General features: G+C 34.2%; 1 pseudogene; it reads right to left on the bottom strand.

Annotated features, from left to right (window-relative positions):
• Window positions 1-1,488: 1,488 nt before the first annotated feature.
• Window positions 1,489-10,436, bottom strand: part of LOC149547906 (E3 ubiquitin-protein ligase SDIR1 pseudogene) — a 48,966-nt pseudogene continuing 40,018 nt past the window's right edge.

Below are 10,436 nucleotides of genomic sequence, written 5' to 3'. Positions count from 1 at the left end.
AGCCATAGCTTCAACATCTCCAATCACTTTGGAGAGATCCTTGATAGTGGTTAATACTATCAGCAAAAGCACTCTCTTTTCCCACACTAGACCTTCCAAGAATTCTAGCTTGTTGGAAAAATCCCTTTGTTTGATTTTTATCTCCTTCACCTCATGGAAAGCCCATTTTATAATTTTGTAAAAATCCAAGGCCTCATCCTTTGTGGTCTGAAGGACACCTAGAGACTTGTTAGTGAACAGATTGTCCTTCGAGAAAATGCATGCAAATTTGACCCCGAATGCCCAAATGAAACGACAAACTAGCACCAACAGTTGGATAGGTTATTATTAGATTAATAACATTCCTTTGAATTTTATCGAGTACAGCTCCCCGTGCAAGATTTACAATGAATTAATTATAGGTACTTTTAATCGAAAAACACGAAAGGATACCAAGCATCTATCCATAAACATAGAGTAGACGCAAAACCTAAGAATTGAAAAGAAAGGAAACATAATACAACAAATTACACAAAGTTAATTTGCTGTACACTATATCACATAATGTAAATGAATACCTAACCTCCGCTCTCTTGAGAGAATTAAAATCAGAGCTCTGAAAGATGTTTGGAACATCAACATAATAAAGAAACAATGACAACAAACTGTAATTTCAGGAAAAATTGGAAATGACTCAAAGTCCAAATTCAGTGGAAGGAAAAATACATTATCAACAAAGTATAATATGTTTAACCTTTAGCCTCCCTTCCCTGACTATAAAAGAACACAAGGACTCCTTTACACATTACAATCTGATCATTATTCGAAGAAAACAAAAAAAACTTTCCTTACAATATTACATTGAACACCAAAATTTAATCTTCATTTCAAACACAAAGTTTTGAAAAGAAGGAAAATCTCTCTTGCTCTGCCTCTCCCTGTCTCCCAAGGAAATAAAAATAATTTGCAAGAGCTCCTAACTGCTTGAAGCCCAAAGTCTGCAGCCTGGAAGCAGCCAGAATCGAACAGGAAAAAGAATGGGACCCCTTGTAGCACAAAGTCTCAAAGAAATCCAATCTTCCCCCCCCTATCACTATATTCACAGCCTCTGTTTTGCTGTAGCCCAAAGTCTCCCAGCCAAAATTTAGAAAACCGGAACCCTTTTTTTATCTCCCGCTTTACAATAAATAACCTTCTAAATTTGGTTTTTGTTGTGGTAACCATTTCTTGGAACTCCATCCCATCCATCACTTCATCAAGATCTTAATCGATTACTAGGATTGACTCTTGAATCCACACGTTACTTTTAAACTTCTCAAAAGTTTACTTTTCAAAAGCTCATTTGAAAATTCCACATACCCTTATAATGTTTGTAATAATTAAAACATTATAAAGGGGTATTTGATAAAAATTATTTCACAAAACATCTGACCCTATTGGCATCAAAGCCTCCTTTCTAAAAGTTGTGTATTTGAATTTCTTGAACATTATATTTCTCCAAATTAATCCTCAAATAGCATTCTCAAATGTATAAGAATTGGAGTCTTGCATTTTATATACACCATTACTTGTTTCTGATGAAGCTTGCCACCCAGATCCAACCCGAAACTTATAAACTAGGCAAGTTGTCTGTTGTTATAGCCATGGTTCAATGCATGAGGCATGGACCTGATGTAAACAAGGTAAACTCCGAATCAACTCTCCTTTATTAACTTGCTTGAAAACAGTGCAAGTCAATTCTTCTTTTTGTGTGGTGAGGCTAGATTTTGTCGTTGTGAAGATGTGCCTTCTCCATGCTGATCACCAATAGGAGACTGGGCTTTGTATTTATGAACTGGCAATGTATTGGTTTCCACATTACTCATTGAATGAATTCTAGGTGGATTGTTCAAATCTACTGCTCCCAATGCATCATAATCTAGGTCATCGAATCCCCAATCAAGTAGTGCAAGTTGAAGAAAAAGATCTTGCAGCTAGCCTCTTGTTGCAAAAGCTATGGAAGGTGGCATGTGTAATCACAATTTAGCATGACCTATTTAACCTCCAGTTGTAGTGGCAACTATTGCAGCATGAGCTTGTGCCTCATCATCATTCTCTTGCCTATACCCAATTATCTTTGACTTGAAGGTCTTCTTTCCTATCAGCACCTCATCCAACTATTCCTGCATACTATCGATGTTCAAATGATGGAGATCGATTGAAACTCAACTATTGCTTTTGTATGCCTATTAATTACAATTAGTTGTGAGCTTTGTCATACTTTCACTGGGAGAGGAAAGTGGTAGACACTCTTTTATATTATAAAAGTCCCAATTGCGCAAACTACATTTTCATTAATGTCTCTTGGGCCACAACTTCTTATTGAGTGTCAGATGTTTAAAATTGCATTGATACTTATCCTAGGCTCAGGTTCAGTTCCTACCATGCCGAAAACCACAAATTTCCTTACATGTGCATCTAGCCAATTCATATCCCACTCGAGCATGATATGCATTTGGATTTTGGCCCTCTTCTTCTTTCTGCAAGCCGTATTTTGAGATAAAGCCATCAATCTAGTGATGAATAATGAGTCAAGTCATTGCATAATCCATCAGAGTTGGCTTTAGACCAAGGACTCTGACATTTCCCAATGTCGTGTCAATATAGCAGCACCTTTGAAATAGGTTTAAAGTCCTTCTCAATTCATGGGTATTATAAGGAATTGAGAATGTGATGGTGGCATGAGATGGGCATTTAATTGAACAACTGATCAATCTCCTCCATAGGTCATGCAAAATATGCATTCTTAACTATATGAATGGGTTTAAAAATATTTAGATTTATCTGATCCTCCTTCGCCACTTTAGCTACCTTGGTACCCTAAAATAAACTCCAGCAATCAACTGTGAGTCCCTTCTTGCATGGGTGAACCATCATGAAAGTAAAGCAACAAATAAGCTTGCAAGTCCTCAATGCCCTCAATGAAATTTATATTTTCTTGATGAGTAGGGTGATTCATGATGCTTTCCTTTCTTTGAGAAACTTGAGCCTTTGAATTATGAGCACAAAATGTGGGTAATCAGGTTCATTGGAGCTTCACGACATCTCTATCCCATAGAATGTGTCCTCAAAATTACTGATGCTCCACTATGGCAAAAATAAAACAGTGTGCCAATGACCATCCCAGTAGTTGTCCACCCTCGACCCATCCTTTACATTTAGATCTTTGAATCCTTTGATCGACAGATTCTACTAGAAGAAGGTGATGGTGTATGGCTATAGGGTGCTATCATCATCGTGATAAGATACCAGGTTGCAATCATCTCTATAAAGCCCACGATTATTCTAAGATAAACCAGCATGAACAAAAGAGTATGCCACTAATAAAACTATTGTAAGTATTCCAAGTATGAGAATGCCTCTTGAAACAACTTTACATGACTGTGAAGACCGTTGCACTCATAATCACTATGTTCACTTGAAAGCACCATCAATGTTGACTTCCATTATATTACCATCATTCTCAACTTTTAGAATGGATGGATTTGCTCTATTACTCTTCTTACCAATTTCTAACATCAAACCAGGCTTAACTTTAGGAGCAGTTAGAGTTTCCTTTTCTCTATTATTCCTAGGTAAACTCTTCTTTGTACCTACATTAGACTTTCATGCTTTTGATTTTCACTGATTCTTCTTTGGGATCTCTCCTTCACTATCACTTGGAAGGACTGTCTTTGGTCCTTTATCTTGAGATCCCAATTTTGGGGTGCCAAATGCTTGCCAACCTCAAACATGCGTCATTCCTTCAAAAACATATTCTTGCCTCAGTATGTTCCATGTCTTCTAAACTTCAAGCTTTCTGTCCTAAATTTGAAGTATTTGAAACTGCATACTAAAACATTGGACTATGTTCCAAATTCAGCAATGAGAGCCTCTGAATCTGCTTATGTGACCCTGTAGATGCTGGACTTCAAACATCAACATTGAACTCATGTTGAGAACTAGAATTTGCACTTCAACTTTTTTCAACCAACAAACTTTGAAGATGAACCTTTCTAAACCACTGAATTGGCCTCCATCTTGACCTATACTTTGCACTTTCTCAAAACTATTGAACTGGCAGAACCTAAGCTTAAATGATGAAATTCTAAACTTGTTCAACTGATCCTACATTTTCAAACTCATTTGAACAGTTGAACCACTTTGAACCACTTCAAACTGAAGTTCGAAGTGGTTCAAACTCTACACTTGAAGTTTTAAAAATTGTGTCCATATTAGATGCTAACAAGACTCCTCTTTGCTATGATTATCCAGGTTACTAATAAATGTGCACTTAAAATTGTGAGTTATTTTGGATAATTATCTAAAAATATGTGTACAAATGTGCCAATTATGAATTAAAAATGCTACAAAAATGATAACCTATTGGCACATGTGAAACATACCAAGAATAAAAATAGCTGAAAATGAACTCAAATGGTCTTTGGGATAACCAATCATCATCACTCTATCCAGGAAAAATCTCTTTGTGCGTACATGCTAAACTCATGTTCAACTGAAAGTGCATGTTCCTCATACTTTCTATTTAAAACCTATTAGAAAATATACAAAGTCAAGGCTTAAGGCCATGTTCATTACTCTACCAATAGAACTTTAGAGTTGGTTTGTATTGATTCATTTGAACCTAAAAAAATAAAAAGTTTGCAAGATGATGAAATTTTCATTCTTTTTTTAATGATTTTACTAGGATGACGTGGGTTACATTTCTTAAGGAAAACTTAGAAGCATTTGATAGGTTTAAGACATTTCAAGTAATGGTTGAGAGTTTACGGCCACTATTAGCAAGTTACTCTTCAGTAGTACATATCTTGCATCAAATATCTCAAAAAAAAATAGGGGTTCTTATTACATGGATCAGAGCCAATTACTTGCATGAAGGGAATAAGGCTCTTCTATAAAAATAGCAACACAGAAAACCCATAGTTGAGATTTAGTATTTTTTTTTTCAAATTAAAATCAAGTTTTCCCATCCTTAGGAAACAACAAGATCACTAATTGACTTGATGAGAAGGTTCTAAATATTTCTTCTATGTCTATAGTTATTGACAAGCCATCCACTGCATTTGCTTGAAATGATTTTTCTCATTACTATCAATTTTTCTTGCTCTACTAAATTTATGTTAAATGTTTATTAATTAAAGAGAAAAAGGTTGCAAGATTTTAGTGTGGTTGGAGGTTTAATGCCAAAGCTCTATATGTTGTTTGATATACCATTCTCTTTAGTACTTACCACGATGTTAGGATCTTCCTCAAGGGAAAGACCAAGTAGTGAACAATCTTTTATGAAGAAAGGGGAATTGTAGAAAAACTCTACCTTGTTTCACATACCATTCTCTTGAGTATTCGCATATTGAGGAGTCTTAAATATTTAACGTACCTCATTAAGGCAGTATAATAGTTAAATATTATTTTGTGATGGGGTGACTTAAAACCTTTTCTTGTGATAGAGAGTTTAATATGAGAATGGGTAATGAGATTACACACCTGAAAAATGGATGTTGTAAGCAGTTTCAACATAACTGAAAATCTTAATTTGTAACTAAAATACAGAGTAGTGGCTGAGAAACATCACAATCAAAATCCCCACAACGAGAATTTGACAATTTGGTTTGAATAAACTTCTAATCTTTGGATAATTTAGATTGATCCAAAAAGAGGGTCACAATGATAACATGGTGAAGTTGCCAATTATACAAAACAACAGAGATTAATTACAACTATGTTCTTATTTTTGAATTTAAATCTGTGCAAATTTTTAACATGAAAATCAAATCCAGAGATAAGAACATAATAATAGAGAATAATTTTAAGAATATAGGAGGGTTTGTATGATTTTTTTTGCTTTACCTACTTTTAGTATCATGGAACTTACAGGTATACAGAGGAACTCTTTCTTTCTTCCACATCGTGCCACCTGGGGTGTAGAAGGAGGATGTCACCTCCGATTATCTTGAGAATGACTTCTGGTCTCATGGAAGCTCATCATTATCAAAAACCCAGATTCCCACCCAACTAAGTAGTTGAGGCAAGCTAGTTTTGCCTATGTGCATGCATGAATGCAGAGGTAGATTCAATTGCACTCAATGACGTGAGCCAAGTGGTGGCCATAAAGAGGCCAAGAAAGGATCTATGCAAGAGTAGGCTATAGAAAAATTCAAAAATGAAACTGAAGTGCTCTCATGCATTCACCATAAGAACCTGGTTAGGCTTATTGGCTTTTGCTTTGGCATGGATAACACATGGTTTCCTACAATTACATGCCAAATGGATCTCTTTCTGATTATCTTTCTAGTTATTTAGTCCATATGACTCGAGAACATCCCCCAATATAGTCCATATAACTCTGGAATAGATGAAATGGTTTTGGGCGGAGTTAGCATCCGAACGTTACCAATGTTTGAACACTCCAAGTGCATTGATAGCAGCATCCATCATCCTAGCATGCCTTTTAAAATTTTGAGGCGGGGGGCCAAGGGAAGAGAGGCCCTCAATTTAGTTCACCTGCACAAATCTATCCCCAATTTAGTTCACACATGCAAACCTATCGCGCTAGTGCATATTTTGTTGGCTTTTTTTTGTTATGACTTGAGTTGGTCAAAATTTCGACCAACTTGGAAAAATTTTGGAAATTTTTGACCAACGTGGGGATGAAAACCAAAAAAAAAGATGAAATCATAACTTTTGTCAAAAATTTTGGTAGAAAAACAAGTGCAAATGTACTAGTGCAAGTATTTTATTATTTTATCGTTATCTACATGTAATTACAAGTCTTGGAGTGAAATGACCACAATAATTATTTGATGTTGTTCATTCAACTAGTTAAGTTATCTTAATCCAAAAATAAACATATTTAATCTAATTGTATCATTATCTTGTAGGTCTTCAAAGGTAAAATTTGCATGTCTAATGTGTGGTCCAAAGATGAAACCTTTGTCATTTCAAAAGTTTAAGAAAGCAAGTGTTTGATGAGTATAGTCACTTCCTCCATAGAAATCATAAGTATAAAAGTGTTGAAAAACATCTTTTCAATGGGAAAGATACTACATCAAAGCCACATAGAATAACACCTCACCTATGGTAGTTGGAATATAATAGAATTTGAGGTACTATTGCTCCACATAATGGTTTATGTTTAGAAATTATATATTTTTATTGTGTTTTTTTGGCTAATTATGTAATTGATGATTGTGAAGGTCATCAAGGAATCACTAACCACCTTCCAAAGGGACTAAAATTTTATCCTAGAGAGTTTAGTAGGTTGTCATACTATGAGAATCTACAAATTATGCATTTGTTTGATACTATGCATATTGGAAAGAATGTAATAGAGAAACTGTGGAAAATATTGGATGGAAGGTATGACAAAGAAAAACTTGCTAAAAGTTGTAGTGACATTCATGATTCGAACCATGCAATGAAAATTATCATTGATTCAAATAGAAATAGAGACTAGATTAATGAAAGTGCCCTTCCTTGGTTATTAATGGAGCAACAAAGTAATGCCATAAAAGAAGTCATACAAAAAAAACAATTTCCTATAGGATTTTCTATGAATATAAGCAATCTCATATCAAAGAAAAGTGAATTTGGGCCAAGGTTGAAAACACATGATTGGCATACCTTCATCAATGTAAGTTACGATCTTTTGTATTTACAATATATTTGTGAAATTGCATTCAATTTTTATTGTATTATGTTAGAAAAGAATGAAATGATCAATTAACAATTATTGTAGTATGTGCTACCCCTATCTCTCCTAAACAACTTTGACAATAATATCAAACAAGTGATATATGATTTTGGAAAATACATGAGGTAAGACATGATATTTGTTTGATATATCAAACAAGTAATATATTGTAATGTCTAGTATTTATATGTTTTTGTGTCTTGAAGCCCTTTTAGGCAATTTTTATCCAAAGAAATCCATAAAGAAGATATAAAATATTAGAAGAAAATAATTTGTCTACTAATGAGTGAAATGAAAAATTGTTTACCTTCAACTTTTTCAATGCACAAGAACACTACCTCATTCACCAAGTTGAGGAGATTGAATTGTGTGGACTTGTAGAGCCTAGGTTAATGTCAATGGTTGAGAGACACTTGAAATTTTTTAAGGGCTTGGTTTGAAAAAAAGAATGTCCTGAGGGTTCTATGGTTGAGATATATATGGTATAATAGATGATGGTTTACATTACTCAATAGCTTCCTAATCTTGCAACAAAGACCCATATAGATTGCATTTGGGATTTTGACTCCATTAAAAAATTTGAAGGGGAGCACTTGGTGGGGAATGATAGATTTAGGAAAGTGAAAGGTAATAAATTATGAGACATTATTGTAGTTTTGATTAAGTAAAAATAGATTTTAAAGGAGCCAAAACCTTAGAACAGTAGAGTTTTAGAGAGTAGCATGAGAAAAGAACAACAAAGAGAAGAAACCAAAAACAACATGAAACAAACCTCAAAAGAGGTCACAGAAGACAGTGTTGGAAAAGATAGCAAAAGTCTAGCAAAGGTACAATAACTGACCAGCTAAGGAGTATTAATCAAATTCACAGCCTGGTCCACCAGAGAATGCATGGTTTCAGTAGCAGCTTTCACCTCATCTTTCATACTGGTTTCCTTAATCTTCTTTGAATGGGCCCAAGTGCAATTGCTAGGTTAATTCTTAATCTTCAAAATAAATCTATTGTAAGTCATCCATTTACTTTTGTATAGTTTATAAAGAGTGGGATGCAATACATTTTTATATTGCAAACAATCAAGATTGGATGATGGTATGGCTTGAACGATGTCAAAATTCTAGTCATAAAGTAAAATGGGAAATCATGTCTTCATTGGTTTTACAAGCTCATTGTAATGGAGATCCCAATGTTACACAAAAAGAAATAGATTTAGCATATGGTTTAAGAGATCTCTAGGTACTTATAAGTTTCTTAATCAACCATATGTTTTTGAACTCATGATGCAATAATTTATACATGTTTGACATTATTGTAGGTGAAACACCAAAAGGTTATGTTATGAAATGGTTATAAATTTCACATCAAATATTTTGATGACATGAAAGAACTTTTGATTCTTGGATAAGTGTAGTCTTCTAGGTAACTAATATTTCATCTAGAAATGACTTACATCCTTGAAAATATCAAAACTGATACTATGAAATTCTAGTTGATATGCTTGACTATGAATTTAATTTCTTCAAATTAGTTCTCTTTATTGTCAAATGGTTGACTGTGACTCCATCAAAATGATCATGATATAATTGTTATTGAGCATGATAATGGATTTCCAATGATTAATACAAGGTTGTTTGAGCCAGTTGTGGATGAGCCCTATGTTCTTCCAAGTCAATGTGAGTAGGTATTTTACTTAGGGATTCCACATAAATCAAGTTGGTCAATTTTTCTTAGACATGATCCAAGAGGAAGGTTAATAAAGTATAATGTGATGGAAGAAGAAGAAACCTTAGAAGAGGAAGAAGTGGATCACGATCGAGAGTTAGTCAATGATGCTCCTAATGCAAACGATGTTGCTACTAATCATGATGGTGATGCTTCTACTAATCATGATGATGATGATGATGATGATGATGATGATGAGGAGGAGGAGGAGGAGGAGGAAGAGGATGATGATGGTGATGACAATGATGATGATGAGAATGACGATGACCACAATAGTGGTGGTGATGATGTTGATGATCTTGATGATGAGATGGATGAAGAATAATATTAATAATGGGGGGGTTTGATTAGCTAACATTGAGGGGGAGTTTGATTATCAATGACAAGAAAGAAATGTATAGTTATGTGATCAATGCCTATGCTCTTCAATATTGAGTTCTTGATAGATCAATGATTAATTTGATAAACTTGTCATGTAACTTTTAATGTTTATAATTCATGTCTATATGTATCATGATGTTTTTAGCTAGCATAAGACAATTGATTTACATATGTAGAAACTTGAATCCCTTTCACAAGCATCCAACACAGTCCCATGGATCATCAGATATAAGTCAGAACACCTCATAGAGATTAATGTCTTTTACCATTTATAAAATATCACTCTAATTTCCACCTATCTCTCTTATTTTGTGGAGTGCAGGTACTGATGAATAGGTATTTTTCATATTTGTCTTCCTCAAGTAAGGAAAATGTAGGAATGGAAGAATAAAGTGAGACATTTAGTATGTCTAAATAAAGGACATCGACTTGAGGACAAAATATCAAAAAGAAATTCAATAAGAACATAAAATTATTCCTTGCTCAAGGGGGGTCATGTTCTTATGATGATGAGAGTAAAGGTGACTCCAATGTGCCTTTAGGTACAAACATCTATAGAAACAATGGGTCCTCGATGAAATTGCTACAATAAACACTAATTTTTGTGTTGGAGAGAGAATATACCACA

This window comes from Cupressus sempervirens, chromosome 7 (assembly GCF_028749045.1).
Source record: "Cupressus sempervirens isolate cs-2001-9-10 chromosome 7, ASM2874904v1, whole genome shotgun sequence".
In the NCBI taxonomy this organism is placed as follows: Eukaryota; Viridiplantae; Streptophyta; class Pinopsida; order Cupressales; family Cupressaceae; genus Cupressus; species Cupressus sempervirens.
Note: the sequence above shows the minus strand (reverse complement) of the source record. Positions and strands in the feature narration are given on the sequence as shown.